This window comes from Mirounga angustirostris, unplaced genomic scaffold, assembly GCF_029215605.1.
Source record: "Mirounga angustirostris isolate CCGP_5_RB_7025 unplaced genomic scaffold, mMirAng1.0.hap1 SCAF_7, whole genome shotgun sequence".
Classification (NCBI taxonomy): domain Eukaryota; kingdom Metazoa; phylum Chordata; class Mammalia; order Carnivora; family Phocidae; genus Mirounga; species Mirounga angustirostris.
Window position 1 is genome coordinate 118396812 of NW_026991715.1, and position 18583 is coordinate 118415394.

Here is an 18583-nt window from a genome sequence, read left to right on the forward strand (position 1 = left end):
AATATGCAGAGTCCCAGTTGTAGTAAAAATTGCCACAGACACAGAGAAAAGCATGGTCTTAATTTCCTGTTTGTCTCCATCTATATATTTTTCTTTTTGTCCTCAGACTTCTTTCTGAAAATGTATTCATCATTGCTTTAATTCCAAGGATTCTGTTGAAGTCCTCTAGTTGATGACTTTCATATTATCTTTCTTTTTAATCTATGAGTCATAAAGCCTTTTTTTTTTTAAGATTTTATTTATTCATTTGAGAGAGCGAGAGCACAAGCAGGGGGAGAGACAGGGAGAGAGGAAGAAGGAGGCAGGCTCCCCACTGAGCAGAGAGCCCAATGTGGGACTGGATCCCAGGACCCTGGGATCATGACCTGAGCTGAAGGCAGATGCTTAACCATCTGAGCCACCCAGGCACCCATCTAAAGCCTTTTTAGAGCCCACTAATCAGAATGGTTCTTTCATCTCCTTTAATTTTTGTAAGCAGATCATCTTTAAGATTCTTCCCAACCATCAGGACCTGCCGTGCTAACCTCCACTTAAATCATTCCAGTTACCGAAGAAACTTTGTAGAAGCAAGAAATGTTGTCCAGTTTGGCTGTTTTTATAGAAATACTTCAAAAATAAAAATAAATAGCATTTATTGCCAATTTGTATAATTATTTAATCCTAAATCCTACATTCTCATCTAACTTTCCCTTATCTGTCCATTCTATTCCTGAGCCTCTTCTTTTTCATTAATATCACACCTAGGTCTGAATGATGAGGCCTAAGGAAGGTACACAGGGCAAGGATATTGTAAGAAATAAAAAATAATGGCAATATTATATGTAAGATGTTCCCAGGCCAACATTAAAATCAGCAAAAAATCCTGTCTCCCTTAGTAAACTTACATGAGTGAATAAATTCCTAGAAAGCCTCAAATTATTAGAGCTAACTCAAAAAATAGAAAATTGGAATAGGCCTATAACAATTAAAGGAATTGAAATAGGAATTAAAAATTTCCACACAAAGAAAAATATAGGACCAGATGCTTTTATGAGTAATGTCAAAATTTTAAAGAACAAATATCACCAATACTTTGGAAACTCATAAGTTAGAGGAGAGTGAATACTTATCTACTTAATGTATGAGACCAATATTACCTTGATACCACAAACATGTCTCAAGAAGAGAAAATTCAAGCAATATCCCTAAAGAATATAGATGAAAAAACTCTCCACAAAATATTATTAAACTAAATCTAGCAGTATATAAAATAATTATATAATGTGATAAAAAAAGATTTATCCCTGAGATGCAGGGTTGGTTTAACATCCAAAAATCAATTTATGTATTTATCATATTAATGGAATAAAGGACAAAAAACACGATTATCTTAATAGATACGGAAAATCAATTGATGAAATCCAGTGTCTATTCTTGATAAAAATTTTTAACAAAATGAAATGTAAATAGAATGGAACTTTTCAATCTGATAAAGGGAATCTACAAAAATTTACAGCTAACATAAGTAATGGTCAAAGATTTAAATGTCTTTCTTCTAAGATCAGGAATAAGATAATGATGTCCACTGCTGTCATTTCTGTTCAATAATGTATACGAGGTTCTCGCCAGTGCAGTCAGGCAAGAAAAAAGAAGTGGAAGGAATCTAGATTATAAAGGAAGAAATAAAATTGTCTTATATACAGATGACACAATTCTATATGTAGAAAATCCTAAATAATTCACAGTAAAATTATAATATAACTAATAGACAATTTCAATAAGTTTTCAAGATAAAAATATCAATGTAAAAATGAATATTTGGGGTGCCTGGGTGGCTCAGTCAGTTGAGCATCTGACTCTTGATTTCTGCTCAGGTCATGATTTCAAGGGTCATGGAATCAGATCTGCATCAGGCTCCAGACTGGGCATAGAGCCTGATTAAGATTCTCTCTTTCCCTCTCCCTCTCTCAAAAAAAAAAAAAAAAAAAAAAAAAAGAATATATACACTCAATGAACAATCTACAATAAAATTAAGGAAATAATTCCATTCAAAATAGCATCAAAATGAACAAGATAATGGATAAATTTAACAAAAGAAGTGCAAAACTTGTGTGCTACAAACTAAAATATTGCCAATGGAATTAAAGAAGATCTAAATAAATGGATATAAATTCTAGTTTATTAATTGAAAGACACTACTATTAGCATGGCAGTTCTTTCCAAGTTAATTTATAGATTCAGTATAGTGAAAATTAAAATCTCAGCAGGATTTTTTGTTTGTTTGTTTTTGGTAGAAAATGGTAAGTTCATCCTAAAATTTATGGTAAAATGCAAAGGCCCACTGTATATGTAAGTGTTTCAGTTCTGATATGTAAATTATATCTCAATAAAGTATAAAAAAAGTCACTTGGAGAAAGAACAAAAGTTGGGAACATAAACCTCCCTATTTTAAAACTTACAGTATAGTAACAGTAAATAAACACTGTGGTGCCAGTGAATAGATATAGATAAATGGAACAGAATTGAGAGTCCAAAATAAACTCTTACATTTATGGTCAATTTATTTAAGAACTTTTCTTGAGACCACATTTTGATTAAGTAACAGTCCATCAAGTGCCAAGAAAATGTGGAGGTGATGGGGCCTGGTACCTGGGGAGTGAAAAAGGAGGAAGAGGAAAAAAACCAAGAATGTGGAATCTTGAAGATAAATTTTATCTTTCTCAAATTTTATTTTACCAAGTCCAGTCTCATATATTAAAGATCTGAGTATTAGTGAATTTGTTAATTATTTATTAGCTTAGTCAATAAAAACCTTTTGAATACCAATAGGCTTGGTTCTATATTCAGGCCCTGGGTTAAAGTAGAGAACAAGTCAGGTACTGTCCACGACTTCATGGAGTCATATTCCACTAGGGTAGACAGATAACACTCAAATAATCCTGCAGCTTAATGAATGCAAGCTTTACCACGGCTCTGTAGGATTAGTATCAAATGCTAAGAAAGTAATTTACAAAGGGACTTGATCTAGTGTAGAGAGGTAACAGATCTCTACTGAGTTTCTGAAAAAACCTTTGGACTGAGAGCCACATAATGTGTAGGAATTAACTAGATTCAGTGAGTTGCATGGGTAAGATGGCAGAACATAACCCATATCCATGGAAATCTTCATGGTTTCCATGGTTTATTTAAACTTTGGAGCCTTTAGGGGTAAGCTTTGCCTGCTTAGCTTTTCCATTTTAAAATAATACTCTTTTATTAAGCCATCCAGATGTAACTGAAGAGAAATTGCCATAGTATCCTCAATTCTATGAGATAGGGATTCTTCCCCATTTTTGTTTATTGCTGTACCTTCATATCTAGAACGATGTGTGGCAAAAGGAAAACACTAATGAAATATTTACTTATTGCTTGAGTGAATGAGTCAATTAACCAAATTAAAAATACCTGAGAAGAACACTTTTGAGTTTTCTGTTACCATTTCTTAAGATTTTTTTTTTTTTTTTAATTTGCAAGAGAGACAGAGAGCATGAGAGGGAGGAGGGTCAGAGGGAGAAGCAGACTCCCTGCCGAGCAGGGAGCCCGATGCGGGACTCGATCCCGGGACTCCAGGATCATGACCTGAGCCGAAGGCAGTCGCTTAACCAACTGAGCCACCCAGGCGCCCTCTGTTACCATTTCTTAATTATTATGTACTACATCAGCATATACCAAATAATGCTTACTTATCCTTTTCAGCTCTTTGCTGCAATTATCTTCTGAAAACATAATGTTTCAACACCCCCACAAAATGTGTGAAAGCTTTGAAAGCAGGTGGACATTGACAGTATATCCTCTTCTTTCATGATGATGTGATTCAGTGTGCAAATGATGCGGTTAATCATGCCAAAGTAATTCCTAAAGCTTGCCTTTTCTCTGATTTGCATATTGTCCTTTAAATAAGGCCTGTGAATGCACAATAGAAGACTGATTGGTACTTATGGTGCTTTATATATTCACATTTTTACTATATGATTATACTTGCTGCTACGCAGATTCTTAAATAGAAAATATGTTCTGTTGTAAATATTTTTGAATATATTAGAATCATAACATCTTGCTAAATATCAAAGAATCACATCTATTGTCAATTAATACAATGGATTATATATTTCTCATAGCTCTAAATCTTTGTTTTGTGTAAATTCATCTCTTTTTGAATTCTTGAATGCCAATGTTTATTTAATTATCTTATTTAATTACCTTCTTAAGGTAACTGAATAGACAGACATTCAGTAGTATGTTGTTACCATGCAAATAAAAATTTAGTTGCGAGTATTTTCTATTCAATTACCCAGGATGAACAAAGTCTCTTAGTCATCCATAGTCATAGGAAGAAATGACATTAATGGAATATAAATAAATAAAAGAGTTGGAGTGGCAATTACAAATTGTTTATGATTGATTTTTAAACAATGACAAGTAATTCTAATAATGGTTCTCTTCCCTGGTTATTAAAACTTCCAAGGGAGAAACATTAAATATTAGCCTATATATAAAATACATATTTATGTATATGAATACATCCTTTATTAATCTGCTGATTATTTTTTACATGGGTTTACATAAACATGCATTGTGACTATGCATTTCTGCCATAGTTATGGAGTCATTAACATTTAATTGTCATTAATAATTCTAAAATATTTGTAAGGGGAAAGTGATTATATCATATATAATATTTATTAATTGCAGCAGATATAGTGAGCTGCCCAGATCTCCCCACTACAACAGAGGAACTTATTCCCCCTGCTGCTAAGAGATTTGATTGATGATGTGTCTGAGCTGAGTCCCTTTTTTGCAATTAGCCTCAGCCAAAGTGGGTTGCCTTGCCAGTCATGACCCCTCCACGGGGGGCAGGCAGTGACCAAGAACTGGTAGGTGCTGGGTGTAGAAGTCCAGCCCCTCAACTCATGGTGCAACACTGTGAAATAAGCATTCCAATTTCTGTGCTCCCCCTGGGATCAACTAAGATCTCTGTGTGACTATTAAAGTTAATTCCTCCCTCTGGCCAATCTACTTTCTTTATTCCCTCACAAGTGTTGATTCCCAAGGGTGCTTCCCAAATTTCTGTCTTATAGGCAAATTTCTATCTCAGAGTGATTTTTAGGAAATTTGATCTTAGATGGTGTTGCGTGTTGTCCAAGGAATCTAACTCTAAAATGGATTTTGAGATTGGATCACTGACCAGCTGACTTTGGGAGCCCTGTCACTAGTGGTAGGTGCAGAATGATACCTCTAGTATGCTATCAAGGTACAGTGATGACATTCACTGGGATGGAATATCAGAAGAAGGGAATGTAGTTGTTGATGCAATATCTCAGGTTATTGAGATCTTCAGAGTATGCAGTAATTATCGGGACAAGGAAATCGAATGGCTTTGCCGAGTGCCATTCATGCACTGGAAACACACACACACACACACAGTGAAAATCTGAAGCCAAGTGTGAATGTGGAAGGACTTCCTCAACAGCCTAAAAAGCAGCTGTGATTTCCTATAGCTGGAGGGCAGGAAAGCTCAGAATCATGTCCAGGACCGAACACTAAAGATAACTAACTCAGAAAGAGTGTTGACTGTTCAGCCCTGGCAAGAATACCCCATCAAGGTCAAGTCGCTAATTGGCAAGTAGACAGCCTTGAGAGGGAGTTCTTCCTTAACACTTGTGACCTAGGTCCGCATTTACCTCACTTTAGACTTGGCCTTGCCTCTGAGAAGGAGAACTAGCTGGCTAGTGCTGGTGCTTCTGGGTGGGGGCATGATGAAACTAGTTTTACAAGTGTTGAAAACAATGCAAAATGAATGAAACCATGTTAGAGTAAGGAACTGCCATTGCCAGAGTGAAAAATCATGGCTTGAATGTTGCACCCCTCCCCCCAGAAAAGTGACAGATGGGAAACCCGCACTAGTAAACAGGAAGAGCAGTCATTTCTTCTGCCTCTAGCCTTGCAGTCTCTCCCTAGTGACACGTATTGGCAGATTTTATAGGGAGTCATCAGGCAAAGCAGAAATGTAGCTTGCAGAGTCCCAGTACCAACATACAAAGTTGAATTTACAAAGTTGAGTACAGATGGATGAAGCTGAGAGACAATCATTTAGTAATTGCTTTGGTAGATTGACCAGAGGAAACGCCTATAGAAGAGAGAACTGGGCATATGAAAATCTTCAAGTTTCTTTTAAGTGACACATAAAAATGGGTCATTAGCTAGAGGAGCATGAGAAATCAAGAGAAACATATTTTAAAAATAGAATAAGCAATATTTTTAAATAGAAGAGTTTTGTGTGTTAATAGGAATGATTGAATATAGGGAACCTCTTCGACCTCAGCCGCAGCAACTTCTTCCTAGAAACATCGCCAAAGACAAGGGAAGCAAGGGCAAAATGAACTATTGGGACTTCATCAAGATAAAAAGCTTTTGCACAGCAAAGGAAACAGTCAATAAAACCAAAAGACAACCAACAGAATGGGAGAAGATATTTGCAAATGACATAGCAGATAAAGGGCTAGTATCCAAAATCTATAAAGAACTTCTTAAACTCAACACCCAAAGAACAAATGATCCAATCAAGAAATGGGCAGAAGACATGAACAGACATTTCTCCAAAGAAGACATCCAAATGGCCAACAGACACATGAAAAAGTGCTCACCATCGCTCAGCATCAGGGAAATCCAAATCAAAACCTCAATGAGATACCACCTCACACCAGTCAGAATGGCTAAAATTAACAAGTCAGGAAATGAGAGATGTTGGCGAGGATGCGGAGAAAAGGGAACTCTCCTACACTGTTGGTGGGAATGCAAGCTGGTGCAGCCACTCCTGAAAACAGTATGGAGGTACCTCAAAAGGTTGAAAATAGAGCTACCATACAATCCAGCAATTGCACTACTGGGTATTTACCCCAAAGATACAAATGTAGTGATCTGAAGGGGTACATGCACCCCAATGTTTATAGCAGCAATGTCCACAATAGCCAAACTATGGAAAGAGCCAATATGTCCATCGATAGATGAATGGATAAAGAAGATGTGGCATATATATACAATGGAATATTATGCAGCCATCAAAAGGAATGAAATCTTGCCATTTGCAATGACATGGATGGAACTGGAGGGTATTATCCTGAGTGAAATAAGTCAATCAGAGAAAGACAAGTATCATATGATCTCACTGATATGAGGAATTCTTAATCTCAGGAAACAAACTGAGGGTTGCTGGAGTGGTGAGGGGTGGGAGGGATGGGGTGACTGGGTGATGGACATTGGGAAGGGTATGTGCTACGGTGAGCGCTGTGAATTGTGTAAGACTGATGAATCACAGACCTGTACCTCTGAAACAAATAATACATTATATGTTAAAAAAAAAAAAAAGTAGGAAGGGAAAAATGAAGAGTGGGAAATCGGAGGGGGAGATGAACCATGAGAGACTATGGATTCTGAGAAACAAACTGAGGGTTCTAGAGAGGATGGGGGTGGGGGGATGGGTTAGTCTGGTGATGGGTATTAAAGAGGGCACGTATTGAATGGAGCACTGGGTGTTATATGCAAACAGTGAATCATGGAACACTGCATCAAAAACTAATCATATAATGTATGGTGATTAACATAACATAATAAAAAAAGTTAAAAATTAAAAAAAAGGGAAAATTGCTGTGCTGAAGTAATTTTCTGGAGTTGGTGAGATGGAACATGGAGGGTTTGGCCTTGGGTAGAGGCACAGAAAGTTTGTGCATATTAGTAAGATGGAAGAGTTCATTAGAACTGATAAAATTGGTTTTATAGATGTGGTAGAAAGAATACGTGAATATTCTTATTGCTTTTCTCAGTGAAGTAGACAGAAAGGTTACCTGCTGAAAGTGAAGAGAGGTGGAAGAGGAGATTTAGGTGTTTTTCTAACATTTGTTCAGAAGAGTGGTGGAAGGAAATGGCCAAGGAAATGGTCCCCTTGAATTTACTGGTCACAGGCTTAAAATGAGATGTGTCAGCATGATTGTGTTTTCTTCAACTGTATTCAGCTCTGAAGAGAGAGGTGTGGAGTAATTTGACGTTCGTATAATGCTAAGATTGGGGTTTCAAAGGATAGGGGGACAAGGGAATGATTATAATGTCGGACTGTTGAATCTAAGAAGACTAAAGTATAAATAAGAGTAAGAAATATGATATAGAGGAGACAGATGTCAGGATGAAAAGATAGTAAGTTGCATCAGACAAGGGACAGAGAGTGTGCTGAAAAGAAAGACTGAGTAATTTTGACCTTCCTTCCAAATTACTTTGGAAAATAAAAATTAACTGATAAGCCAGCATACATGATGTACTTGATTCACTATTTAGTGTTAAAGTAGTTTTGGGATAAAGGGAGATTTTTTATTTACTAGTGTATTTTTACAATATTAGGTAGAAAGCAAAGTGATTAGGTATAGAACAGGTTTATATGGTTCAAACCAATACAAGATGCTAGGTTTTTGTCACAGGTATATTATATTGTATATTACACAGTAGAAACTGTAGAAAAACTGAGCCCCTGACTAGTTGCTTTGAGAGGATTTAAATGGAAAAGCAGGGAATGCTAAACCTCTGTCCATTGAGACTGAAACCAATATACATTCTTGTGCCTATGCTAAGACAATTCTGGAATGAAGCATACTTTCCTCTTTTTATGCTAAACAACACAGGGCTGGGCAAAAATAAATTGAACTACTTTCTCCAAGAAATATTTGCTTCTGGGAGTTAAGAACAGCTAACTAAATTTGGCTGACGAATTCTGAGCAGACCTGCAATGACCTCTGTCATTGCATAATTCCCTCACCTTGGTGTGGGTAGTATTTATAGATTGCTTCAAAGCAATAGAATATGGCAAAGGTGATGGCATATCACTGTTGTAATTATGTTTTTAAGGTATTTTGCAAATATAATGGTCCTGAATCAGTTGACTTTGAGATAATTAAAAGGGAAGCTATCCTGAGTGGACTTGTCCTAATCAAGTGAAGCACTGCATCAAAGAGATTGCTTGTCCGGCCTTTGAAAAAGTAAGCTACCATTCCCAGTTGATAGCCTGTCTGAGGGGCATATGGCAGGAGGCTGTGAAGGCCTCTAGGAGCTGAGATGGTCCTAGCTTATAGGCAGTAAGAAAGCAGGGAATTTAGTCCTACAACCACAAGGAACGGAATTCTGCCAACAACCCTGAGTGCTTAGAAGATGCCCAGCTCAAAAAAGAAATGCAGTCTGGCTGACATGTAGATTGTAGATTTATGAGACCTTGGACAGAGAACCCAGCCGAGCTATGCCCTGACTCAAGAAAATTGTGAGATAATCAATGTTGTTTCAAACCTCCAAGATTGTGGTGAATTGTTATGCAGCAATAGAAAGCCAAGAGACTATATTAAATATCAGCCTATTTATCAAATACCTTATTTTTCTCATTCATATTGCACTGAGATCCCTGCCTCACAGTTGCTTAGAACTCCAAAGCTATTATATCATAAACTCTGCCCAACTCAACCAGTTTCCTACCTTGCAAAACCTACCTTAAAAACACTTAGCCCAGGCACTAAAACTCCATAAATATATTTCCCTGACTTTCCCTTTTTGACATATCAATAAAACTCTCAAGTGGTGTTCTCTCTTATGCAATAGGTTTCAGAAAACCCTTGAGCGCCAGGGTTTCTGGTGTGCTTTTGAAGAGTCACCATTAATTCAGCCTCTAATATTTTTAATAAAGTCAATTAACAAAATAATTAGATGATCAGAGACGGAAGAATGAAAAGGAGTTCGTGTATAAATTATTTATCTGCATAAATATAAAGTGAATTAAGCATATGCTCTGTTTTTCTTTTCTAAACATTTTTAAAATGTTTCATGTTCTGGCTTCTTGTAGGTAGGGTAAAGAGTTACAATCTGGAAGCACTTTATAAGTAACCCCCTCATGTTTACTTCATGGGGCTAATTTATTGAATAAGGATTCATTTCCATAGGGATCAGGATAGAAAATGTTCCAAATTGCTGTATATTCCCAATTGATTTTTAGAACAGAACAAAATTCCCAGTTGTCTTAACAGAACTCAGTGTCCCAATGTATAGAAATAAATTATTTACCTTGTGCTATTTTTCCAAGGACGCAAATCTGAAATGAGAAAAACAGTAACATAAGTAAAATGTATCTGAATTTAAATTGTTGCAGTTGTTATTTTATGAGTCCCTTGGGAGGCAAAAATTGAAACCATTATTTTTTTAAAGATTTTACTTATTTATTTTAGAGAGAGAGTTGGTGAGCAGGGGAAGGATCAGAGGGGGAGTGAGAGGGAAAGGGAAAGAATCTCAAGCAGACTCTGTGCCGAGCATGGAGCCTGAAGCAGGGCTCAGTCTCATGACCCAGAGATCATGACCTGAGCCAAAACCAAGAGTCGACCCTCAACTGACTGAGCCACCCAAGTGCCTCGGAAGCATTATTTTTAAAGTTTAGACACACAATCATTGAAAACTTTGATAATGTATATTTTCAAACAGCCTAGCATTTACCAGTATAATCCTTTCCAAATAGGTGGATGGACGAGGATGAGCTCAAATTACCTTCGTCTTAATTGATGTCACTAGTTCACAGCAGGTAGCTTGCTTCTATTTACCAATAAATATTTCACAGCATATTTCTATTTCCTCACTAATAGAGAGTAGGCTTCTTTGCTAATACACAGATTAGGGGTTATATTTCTATTCACAGAAACTATGTTAATTAAATACATCAGTGTGTCATTTTCAGAAACAACTAATATTTCTTGATTGCCTCCTCTGTGGGTAAGACTTTATTAAGCACAGTGGTATAGTTCAGGGGTCAGCCAACTATGGACTGAGGGCCGAGTAGCCCATTTATTTTCCTATAGTCTACGACCTAAGAATGCTTTTTTACATTTTTAATTGGTTGAATAATAATAATAATAACTACAATGATAACATTTCTTGACACATTAAAATGAGAATGGAATTCAGCTTTCAGAGTCCACAACTAAACTTTTACTGGGACCGTGTCAACATTCGTTCATCTACATGTTGTCTGTGTGTCTTCAAGGTACAGCGGCAGAATTGACTAGCAGAGACCATATGTAGTACTCTGTCATCACGCTGCACTGCTCTTCAGAGTGCTAGAAAATCAGGGGCACGGCTATAACTCAGTGATGTGTCACGTGCCATGTGAATTGCTGTAGCATGTTATTTTGTATTATGTATGTGTGTATGTACGTACATATTACATATGTATGTATGTATTACCAGTGCACATCCATTGTGTCAAAACAGGAAAAAAGAGAGAGATGGGTTTTGAGTGTTGCTCTTTTGAGGAAGAGTGGAGTGTGGATTAGTTTGTTATCAAATTATATGGTGAAGTATTGGGTTCATGAAGCAATGATACTGTAACTGGGTTACTTTGCCAGACTAAGCACTCATCATAATATTCCCAATTCATAGGAAAACAATGATTTTCTAAAAAATTAGAGAATTTAAAATGGAATATCTTACCAGCGCAGAAGTTTTTTTGAAGAAAGAAAAAACAATGAAAATGAGGCTATAACCAAAGTTTCCAAGCGTCTCTTTTGTCAGTCAACCAAAGAAAATAATTTACCAACAGTGTTAATTAAATCATGTTTGATTGCAGGAGCTGAAGAAATTTGTCCATAGGAAAAATTTATTTAAGTCTATTAGCCTTTAGGCAAGAATAGTTGTTTGAATTGTTGAGGACATGGGGAAAAGCATCAAAAAGAAAATAAGGCAAATTATTTTGAGTAATCATCTTCAGTTCATGACGAGTTGCCCAATGTTAGCAACACTATCACTTTTCTTTTACAAGAATAATCTGTGAGAATATTTTCAAAGTTTAGAAACTCTGTCTAGTTCAATACATACTTAAGTGGAATCTGCTAAGATTTTACACTGATGGTGTTAAAAATATTTGTGAAGCAGAAAAAGACATAGTTAAGCAAACTTTACAAAGTTTGTGGGAAATGTAAGGAGTATAAAACCTGTTAGTATAAAACCTAATCCACACTCCACTCTTCCTCAAAAGAGCAACACTCATTGCATTATTAACAGGTACTTTATGAAAAATATTTGAATGGACCATGTGTTATGGAACCCATAGCATAAGTAATGAACTTCATTTGCTCTTCTGGCCTTGAATATTCTGACTTGCTTCACCAAGCGGCAGTTTGATGGCTTAGCAGTGGGTCGTGTGTGTGTGTCTGTGTGTGTGTGTGCATGTGCACTCATGTGATGTTTTTAGCTCAAGAATGAGGTAGAATTTACCTGAAGGAGAAGAACCACCCTCCAGTACTATTATCAAATACTAAATGCCTTTGGAAATTTGTTTTTACTTCAGACTTGTTAATATTTTTTAATGAATTTAACCAAAATGACAAGACAAAACAATGCTTATATGTGAGATTCACACTAGAGTAAAGTCATTTTAACAACTAACATTTATGAATCACAGGTAATGTCATGCTGTTATATACATTTCCCATGGTGTCAAAAGTTAAAATGAGAAGGAAGATCTCCATTTCCACACAAATTATAGTGAATGTATTTGCTCAAACCACAGTTCATTAACATTTTTCATACTTCAACTCAAATACAAAAGAGATTTATGTATTTCAAAATCTATTTAACTCTGTGATTGAGGAGTACCCACCGAATCTTCAAATAGAGGGATTAATCTATAATGCAATGTCATGCTAAAAGGCAAATATCAAGAGAAGAACCTAATAGAATTCCACCGATGCCTTCCAAGTGACAAATATACTCAATTAAAATCACATGCACATGCATTAATATCAGCATCATTAGTGTTTAGCAATACTTATTGATGTGAAAAGACATTTTTCAAGGTAAAATATATAAAATCTTATGACAGAGGCACCTGGTTGGCTCAGTTGTTAAGCGTCTGCCTTCGGCTCAGGTCATGATCCCAGGGTCCTAGAATCGAGCCCTGTTTCGGTCTCCCTGCTCCGTGGGGAGTCTGCTTCTCTCTCTCCCACTCCCCCTACTTGTGTTCCCTCTCTCGCTGTGTCTCTCTCTGTCAAATAAATAAATGTAATCTTAAAAAAAATAAAATCTTATGACAGATGAGCATTAATAGATAATATTTGTTATTAACTTTCATGATAGGAAACATTACCATTGAACCCCAAATAAGGAAAATGTTACCTTCCCTTGCAAATACCTATATTCTTCTCTTTAAGAGATCTGCATTACAAAAAATTTGTACACAATATTTATTATACTTAAATTTTATCAAAAATTTTAGAAAAATTATCTCTCTGTTTTGTGACTAATATGCCAGATAATCTCCTAGATCTTGACCCTAAGTCCACAAAGCCTCAAATGTTTACTGTCTACCTCTGAACAGAAAAAGTTGTCTGACCTCTGGTAGCTTAAAGACCACAAAACTTAAACATAAAATGATAAATAACAATATAAGTTGGGGTAAATGTTGGGGTAAATGGAGCAAGACCTATCAGGGGAAGTGGGATTTAAGTTGTTTCTTAAGGGTTTGGCTAGGAAGGAGGCAGAAGATAGCATGGAAGAAGTTGCTTCAGGTAGGAGACATGACATACACAAAAGAAAAAAGGCAAAAATGCAAAATTTATTTTTAAGAAACAATGAATTGGCCAAAATGACTGGATAAGAAACTTCATTTAGAAGGGTGTGAGAAGGGACAGTGATGGGTATTATGTTTGTCAAAGCTCTTGCATGCCAAGTGATATGGATTGAATGTTTATCCTCCCCCAACATCTCCCAACTCTGCACTTCTAGTGTGATTGTATTAGGAGGTGGGATCTTTGAGAGGTGATTAGGATTAGATGAGGTGATGGGGGTGTAGTCCTCATGAATGCAATCGGTGCCCTTATAAGAGTCATGAGAGAGTTTGTTTCCTCTCGCTCCTCTCTGGAATGTCAGGATACAATGAGAAGTTGTCAGTCTGTAACCCAGAAGAGGGCCCTCACTGGAACCCAAACAGGCTGGCACCCTGACCTTGGACTTCCAGTCTCCAGAACTGTGAGAAATAAATTTCTATTGTTTATATTGCCACCCAGTCTATCGTATTTTGGTTATTGCAGTCCAAACTGACTATGATACCAGGCTAAAAAGCACAGACTTTATTTTGCGGCACTTTGGAGATTTGAGATACTGAATGAACTGCTCCTGTATGCAAGTTTCTGTTTATCCTTCATAACTTCACATCTCATCTTCTTGATGCTTTCTTCAACTCCTCCAGACAGAACAGAGACTAGGAAAAAGATTCAGTAACAAAGACTTGGCTTGTAGCATGGCGGAAAGAGCAGACTTAAAGAATATTTGATGGTAATTCATTCCGGTGTTACATGGTTCCAGACAGCTGTAAATTTTGTGGGCTCTAAAATACAATATCTTAAGTCAAGAAAATGATAACACTACAGTTTCAGAGAAATAAGTGAAACATTTAACTTTTAAAAATTTAGTTTGGTAGCAAATACATGCCAAACATGCCACTCCAAAAATGTCACTGATCAAAATATTATCATTTCTTTTAACCAGGGCACTTGTATTGAGTCCTGATTACAATTAAGGCTTAATCCATATCCAAGCTTTTGTATTCAGATTATGATAGAAAATTTTTTTGAGAAAGAGGAGTAGAAGGGGAAGATTGATGACTTCATTTGGTTTCTAAATGCCTCACTTGATATCTCAAGGTGGTTTGGAGATTCACTTCTGAGTAGCTGTCCCTGTGAAGGATCAAAGGATGACACCACCTTTTCCCCAATCCCAACTATCTTTATCTTAGAAAGAAGGTTTATCAAAAACACTTTTTGAAGCTGTGACAGCTGTGTCCTAATATGTGAATAAATGCTTTGCTATAATTCATCATATCTAGTTATTAGTTGAAGTGACAGGGTTAATAGCAACTTTAACTCAGAAGAAAGGATATCTAGTTTATATGGAATTTTACTATAAAACTAACCAAAATCTTCAATTTTGCTTGTATTCACTTGTTTAAAGACACTGTAAATGAAAACATTGTCATTGTTGGACATAACATTTGCTTTAAAATAAACCCATTTTATCTTCAATTTATACTGCAAATGCATATGTAAAAGTGGGATCTGGAGTTAAAAACATTTTGCTACTCTTCTAAGCAAAAAAAAATTAATAAAGAAAGGAAATGGAAAAATATGTCATTATTCATAAGTCTTTATGAATAATTTCACTAACTGTGGCTCAGAGTTCTACCTCTGGGCTTGTTCAGCTGCATGAGGGCTAACACCATGTAGTATAAGTTCTTACATCTTACCTTGGCAGAGCTATTTTATTTATGTAAAATGATCAAGTTATAATTTAAATGTAAATGATTTTATTATATTACTATTTTCTTTTTCCTGTGAGAAGGTTTTTGAGTGGAAGACTAAGTTTTTAATGACTTTTGTGCTAGGGCCGAGGAAAGATGATCTATTTCCTAGAGCCACAGTGCCTATGGAAATAAAACATCTAGATTTGTGAATTGAGGCAGTAGAATTAGTAAGATAAACACCATAGCAAGAAAATTCAGACTGACTGAGAAAAGGACTATGGAGCCAGAAAATTGGGGGCCAAGTTATAAGGACACAGAGCCCTGCTACTCTTGGGCAAGTAAATACTTGAACCTCCAAACTTTCTTGAGCTTACCTTTTAAAGTTCTTTCCTAGTCATGCTTGGTTCTTGGGTCAGGGAGAAGATGGACATATTTGAATGAAGTTTGAACAGCTGAGAGAAATGAAGTAAAGAAAAATGAAGTAAATAGGTTATCTGGTGAAAGGAAAAAAGGAACAGGACTAATCTATAATGTATGAGCTAGTCGTGCTTTGTGTCTGAGAGACAAAAAGAGTCTCTCAGATTATTACTTCAGGATATTAATAAATGTTTACACATACACAGGCACGTACACACGCACACACATACAAACTTTCTGTGATCTGATAGTACTTTCCACATTTATTTGGCCATACAAACTTTTTTAAGTGGAATATTTGTGTGAACAGCTTTTTATAAAATAAACCTTGAAATTCAGTCATCAGATATTATTTTATTATGACAATAAAATACTTGAGGTAACAAGTTTTTTGTATCTCTGTATTTCTAATGCCTGACACATGGAGAGTAGTCAGTAACATTTGTTGACTCTTGTTGGTTGGCCCAATAGACAAACTAAGCCTGTATTAATTTACCTTCACAAGTGAGAAGACTAAAAGGGAAAAAAGTTGTAAGTCATGAGCCTAAGGATCAGGGAGATTAAATGGACACCTATTTGACTCCAAACAAGGATATGTTTGTTGTGCTACCCCAGGGAGATACCAAGTATATAGATTATAATGTACCTGACACCCTCAGGTACAGTTCTTTTTTTTTTTTTAAGATTTTATTTTTTTATTTGAGAGAGAGAGAGAGAGAGAGCACATGAGAGGGGGGAGGGCCAGAGGGAGAAGCAGATTCCCCGCTGAGCGGGGAACCCGATGTGGGACTCGATCCCGGGACTCCAGGATCATGACCTGAGCCGAAGGCAGTCGCTTAACCAACTGAGCCACCCAGGCGCCCCTCAGGTACAGTTCTAAGAAACATCATGTGAATGATGAGTCCCCCCTGAATTGTGTTGCACATGTCCTTTCCAAAGCTGTGTGTTTTTGATTTATTTTTTATTTTTTTAAATTTTTAAAAATTTTATTATGTTATGTTAGTCACCATACAATACAAAGCTGTGTGTTTTCCACTTTTGTGCTGGGCTAGGGTGCCCTTGACTCTGTCTTCTCATAACTGCCCATCTCTAGCAGAGGCGGATGGCTGCAAGGGAATCCCTAGATTCTGGTCCTGCTTCAGGCAGCCATGAAAGATTTAGTCCTGGATAATGGGATTTTTAGAGGTGTGGTCATTTCTGAGAAACATCAGGATTTCTGTTCAATTTTTGCTATCTCTAAGGAGCATAAGAATATGACTTAGCTGATACCTTTGGACTCTCCCAGGGACTTTAATATGTGTATGAATTACTTGAGGATATTGTAAAAATGCAGATTCTAATTTGGTAGGTCTGTGTGGGGCTGAGATTTGGTACTTCTGATAAACTCCAAGACGACTGTAATGCTGCTGGTCTGCACACCACACTTGGCTTAGTCAAGTCTGGACTATATTGAAAATCCAGAGGCAGACTCTTACCCCCAGTTGAAATTTAAAATCTTTCTGATAATCTTCCTGTTGTGAAACTAAAATTTCCTTTTTGAGTTGTAGAGTCCAGTAGTAGAGAAGAACAACTTTCCTGAGGTTGTCCTCAAACTCAGTTGTTCCAGAATTGTGAGAATGCAGAAGCTTTTTATAAAGTTTCTACCTGGTTGTCATTGTGTGACTTTGGAGACTGGTTTTCCAATAACATAGAATTCTTTGGTAAAAGGTTAGAGGAAAGCTTGATATAAATAAACTATTTGAGAAATTTATCAGACTAGGCACATTTCAAACTGAAAAAAAAAAGATTTATTCAGTTCAATGACATTCGATCACTTATTATTTTGCAGATCAAGAATTCAAAGATGACTAAGATAGCTCTGTACTTATAGAAGCTACTATCTCATAGAGATAAAAGATAAATAAAAATATAAGGCAGTTTAATTATAAAATAATGTTGCTATGTACAAAACACTATGGGTGCAGAAAAAAATGTGCAGCTACTTCTGGGTGGGGCAGTTAGGGAGGCCTTTAAAGGGGCATAATGGAGGAAAAGGTAGTAGAGGTGATTCTAGGCAACTCCAAAAGCATAGTCAAGGACACAGGGAGCACAAGTACAAATGTATTTGGAGAATCTTGTCTCACAATATGTATTCAAAGTTCCAGCTTGGAATTGTCATAGTGAAAGATGAGTAAAGATGAATTTGGGGAGAAAATATAGGACTGTATGTGAAAGGGCTTTGTATATTATGCTAAGGGATATTAACTTTGTTCAGTTGGCAAGATAGAGTTATTAGCAGTTACCAGTTATGAAAGGACACAATTAGATGTGTATAATAGAAAGTAGCTCTAGAGGGAAGAGGCAGGGAGAGACTGGTAAGTTTCGTTTACAGGGTCAGGGAGAGACTGGACTCAGAGAAACCAGTTAAAAAAAAACAAACTATTATAATAAGGATGATGGGGCCTGAACCAAGGCAAAGAACATCTATAAGATGGAGAGGAAAAACATTGCAATTCATGGAATGAGGAAGAAGTCAGAACCTAGGACAGAGTTATAAAATGAGACATTTTAGCCACTTGGTAGAAATGGTATTAGTCTTTAGAACTGGCAGTGACTATAAAGATGATTTTGTTGATATGATAGAGTTCTTTTATGGCACATTTTATAAACATGCACTTGCTTTTTGAATTTGGGTTGCCTTTTTTTGTGACCAGGAACACAAATGCAGATTCATTTGTCCTTTTAGCCCTTCCTACATGTGTCCAGGGAAATTGGTTGGGTCATAGTGACATAAAAATGAACTATCCAAGACACAGAAGGGAAAAAATGCACTCCATCTCAGGTTCTTGCTTAGGTCAGTTTGCC